This window comes from Chiloscyllium plagiosum, chromosome 50 (assembly GCF_004010195.1).
Source record: "Chiloscyllium plagiosum isolate BGI_BamShark_2017 chromosome 50, ASM401019v2, whole genome shotgun sequence".
NCBI lineage: Eukaryota > Metazoa > Chordata > Chondrichthyes > Orectolobiformes > Hemiscylliidae > Chiloscyllium > Chiloscyllium plagiosum.
The window spans coordinates 6,725,409-6,730,025 of NC_057759.1; the positions used below are offsets into that span (position 1 = coordinate 6,725,409).

Sequence of the window (4,617 nt, forward strand, 5' to 3'; positions counted from 1 at the left end):
ATTGAAGTGACTCAAATAAGAACTCTAGTTTCTCCCACTGTAAATGTCCAGTTATAAGAACCATTCAACAAACAAGTTGACCATTTTAAAAAAAAAGTTTTGGTGTAACTTACTGCTGAGTAATGGAGTTTCAGAATCTGTTGACTGTCAAGATTCTTTCAAATTTGTTTTTATTTTAAAAAAACTGACTGTGATGGAACCAATAACATTTCTCAAGTCACAACCAACCTAGCCTTTTTCTAAGGTGCCTGCCTCCACCTTTCAAAACACTGTTAGTGGGAACTGAGACTTGGATATGGTAGGTAAAAGATTTTAGCTGCTTACTGCTACAATATCAAAAGATATTCCCATTGTTGTTAGATCTGTAAAATCCTCTATCCACAGTGTTGTGTTGAACTTGATTATTGGTGCTCTCATTCTGCTGACAGTACACACATTTAATAAATGTCAGCAAATGCGTGAGCAATGTGTGAGCAAATGCGAGGTCTTGCACTTTGGGAAAAAGAATAGAAGCATGGATTACTTTCTAAACGGTGAGAAAATTCATAAAGCCAAAGTACAGAGATATCTGGGAGTGCTAGTTGAGGATTCTGTAAAGGTAAACATGCAGGTTGAGTCTGTGATTAAGAAAGCGAATGCAATGTTGTCATTTATCTCAAGAGGGTTGGAATATAAGAAGCACTGTTGTGCTACTGAGACTTTATAAAGCTGTAGTTAGGCCCTGTTTGGAGAATGGTAGGTCTAACATATGAGGAATGGCTGAGGATCCTGGGATTGTATTCATTGGAGTTTAGAAGATTAAGGGGAGATCTAATGGAAACTTACAAGATAATACATGGCTTGGAGAGGGTGGATGCTAGGAAATTGTTTCCATTAGGCAAGGAGACTAGGACCCGTGGACACAGCCTTAGAATTAGAGGGGGTAAATTCAGAACAGAAATGTGGAGACATTACTTCAGCCAGAGAGTGGTGGGCCTGTGGAATTCATTGCCGCAGAGTGCAGTGGAGGCTGGGGCGCTAAATGTTTTCAAGGCAGAAATTGATAAATTCTTGATGTCACAAGGAATTAAGGGTTATGGGGAGAATGCGGGTAAGTAGAGTTGAAATGCCCATCAGCCATGATTGAATGGTGGAGTGGACTCGATGGGCCGAATGGCCTTACTTCCGCTCCTATGTCTTATGGTGTAATGGTCTTAAGTCCTAAACTCTCGTATGGGCACAACCAAAACTGACAGTCTTAGATTGATATCTGCTCTCACATATTCACATTGCAGCAACTGTACGGGAGAGAACAATAATCATGGACACACCTATGACAGGTAAGGTTGATAACTAGACTAACACATTTGCATAGCAAAACCTGACAGGTACAGTAAGATAAATGAATTTGCACATTTATAAACAAGAAGTTGATATATACAAATTAATAACTGCACTCTCAGATGCACAAAGCAGAATCTGACAGGGACAAGTTGGTTAATAACTCACACATGCAGGTGGCAGTAAATTTCAGAGAAAGATTGATAACTACACATATTCATAAAGCAGAAATTGACTGGAATAGATTGATTATGCTTCCAATTTCAAATCACATAAATTGACGTGTACACTTTGATAATGACACTCACATAATCACAGAGAAGAAACTGACAGGCAGAGATTGATAACAAAACAAACATTACACAGGCCTGGCAGCATTTCAGGTCGAGTGACCAGTCTTCAGAACTGATGGTGGCAAAGATATTACACACAATGTGGTCTCCTCTATGTTGGGGAAACTGAGTGTAGATTGGATGTCCACTGTGCAGAACACCTACATTTTGTCCAGACAAAAAGACCTTGTGCTTCCAGTTGCATGCCACTTCAACACACCACCCTGTTCCCTGTCTCAGGCTTGCTGTATTGCTCCAGTGAAGCTCAGTGTCAGCTAGAAGAACGGCACCCCATTTTCTGCTTGGAACCTCGACAGCCTTGTGGACTCAATATTGAGTTCAACAACTACAGGGCTTGAGCTCTCCCATGTCATTACCCAAAACCCCACATGTTAACATATAGTCTGCTATTATACACCACCAATTGTTAGCCACTAATAGGCTATTCACCCACTTAGTCTGACAGTTATCCACTCCTTTGTCTGTCCTACTGTTCTTCTCTTTCTTTGGACTCTATCTCCATCTGTCTTTTACTCGTCACCCTTCCACTCACCCTATCTTCTGTATAAAACTAATATTTTCCTAGCTACCACCAGAAAATACAGAAGTTTGAATACACCACCCAACAAACTCAAGAACAGCTTCTCTGCTGTTATCAGACTTTTGAATGAACTGCTCAAACTTTAAGGCAAAAGTGGGTACTGCAGATGCTGGAGATTAGAGTCAAGATTAGAGTGGTGGTGGAAAAGCACAGCAGGTCAGGCAGTATCCGAGGAGTAGGAATATCGACGTTTCAAACATTCCTAATGAAAGGCTTTTGCCCAAAACGTCGATTTTCCTGCTCCTCGGATGCTGCCTGACCTGCTGTGCTTTTCCACCACCACTCTAATCTTGCTCAATTTTTAACGTTAATCTCTGTCTCTTTGAAGGTTTGTATTGCGGATTCTGTTCTATTACCTTGATGCATTTTGTTAAATATTATCTGCCTGTAAAGTACACAAAACAATACTTTCCATTGTATCTCAGTGCGACTAAAATAATAAATCAGATCAAATCAAATTGATAACTACACTCTCAATCTGAGAGGTACAAGTTGATAACTACAGTCACACAAACTGACAGGAAAAGATGAATAAATACACTCAAACACTGACATTACAGACCCTGACACACAAAGATTGATAACTAAACTCTCACATTCACAAAGCAGAAACTGATAGCGACAGGTGAAAACTCAGCTCACACGTTCACATAGTCGAAACTGGAAGGATTGACAATTACACAAACATATTCACCAGGCAGAAACTGACAGCTACAGATTGACAACTATATTTATGTATTCACACAGCAGAGTCTGAAAGGTACAGATTGACAGTTACACTCACTTTGACAAAGAAGAAAATGACAGGTAGAGAATGGTAACTGTACTCCCACGTTCACATCGCTGACAGTGACAACTACAGTTTGATTAATACACCCACATTCACCAGAGCAGAAGCTGATGGGTACTGATCAATAACTGTATTTGCATATTGACAGGTAAAAAACTGACAAGGACAGATTGATATCTACACTGTCATATTGACATAGTAGAAACAGATTGACAATGACACTCTAGTGTCAAATAGCAAAACCTGACAGATACTGTTTGATAATTGCTCTCCCATATTGATATAGCTTAAACTTGCAGACAGCGATCAATATCGACATTCTCACAAAATAACAGATGGATACAAATTGATGACTGCATTTAATATTCATACAGCAGAAACTGACAGGTAGAGACTAATATCGAAACTTGGATTCTCATAACTGAAATTGACAGGTTCAGGTTGATAACTACACTCTCAGACACACAGCAGAAACTGTTCAGGACAGATTGGTAAGCAAACAAACACATTCGCAGGGCAGAAACTGACAGGTATATATAGATAATTAAACTCGCATATCCACATCTGAGAAACACATAGGGACTGATTCTGTTTATTTAAAATGTATGAAATGTATTTATCAACTAGTCCCTGGCAGTTGCCTCTATGTGGATACACGAGTTCAGTTATCAATCTTCACCTGTAGGTTTATGCGATGTGAATGTATGAGTGCAGTTATCAGTCTATCCCTATTTGTCTCTTTGATGAGAAAATGCAAATATATTTACCAGAGAGTAACAGCGACAGATTGATAACTGCATTCACTCGCATATTTGTACAGATTTTGCTGATTGATAATTACAGTTTGATAATTACACTCCGATATTCACAGAGCAGCATTTAACAGGTACATCTTGATAATTGTCTCCACACATTCACTGAGCAAGACCTTACCACTACAGATAGATGAGGAAACTTTCATATCCAGACACGCACTTGCATTAGATGATCCCATTTGTAGGGGTGTTGGTTAGTATCTGGTTCGCAGTGAATTGGTACAGATTATTTTGATACAGTCACCAAAAAGCAGCTCAGGCCAAGAATAGAATCAGACCTATGGTCCTGTTGGAATTGCTGTCTTGAAGGAAGAACAGCCTAATGATTATTAAATTATTTCATTGACTTAATGTTGATTTAAGATGATGTCTCTTCTGTCTTCCTCCAGACAATTACTTGAAGGACCAAGACAGTGTAATATGTCCTCAGTACAAAGCCAAGTGTGATCATTTTATTCTAACAAACAACAGGTATGTTACTGCTGTCAGACTGAAGAGCATCCTTTCCATAGTTATAGAGCAGGTTGAATTAGACACACATTAACTCAATTTCCAGAGAGAAATTTTCAAATCATGAGTCAGATATCACGGAGGAATTATAATTTTTTTTCTTTCTCACCATTCTTTATGTACACTATCCCACTTCGAATAATTGTTATAGTTCACAGCCATAGAGTTATAGAGATGTACAGCACAGAATCAGACCATTCGGTCTGACTCATCCATGCCAACTAGATATCCGAAACGAATCACGTCCCA

General features: G+C 39.1%; 1 long non-coding RNA gene across 2 annotated transcripts in view; it reads left to right on the forward strand.

The window, feature by feature from the left end:
- The window catches only part of LOC122544681, an 11,207-nt gene extending 6,883 nt beyond the window's left edge, over window positions 1–4,324 (forward strand). The window contains exon 3 of one of the 2 annotated variants that reach the window (XR_006310443.1): window positions 4,248–4,324. This is a non-coding gene — a long non-coding RNA (uncharacterized LOC122544681). Of the gene's footprint in view, window positions 1–2,248; window positions 2,330–4,247 lie in introns of those variants that run through there. The other variant, XR_006310442.1, reaches the window with a different exon arrangement.
- The last annotated feature ends 293 nt before the right edge of the window (window positions 4,325–4,617 follow it).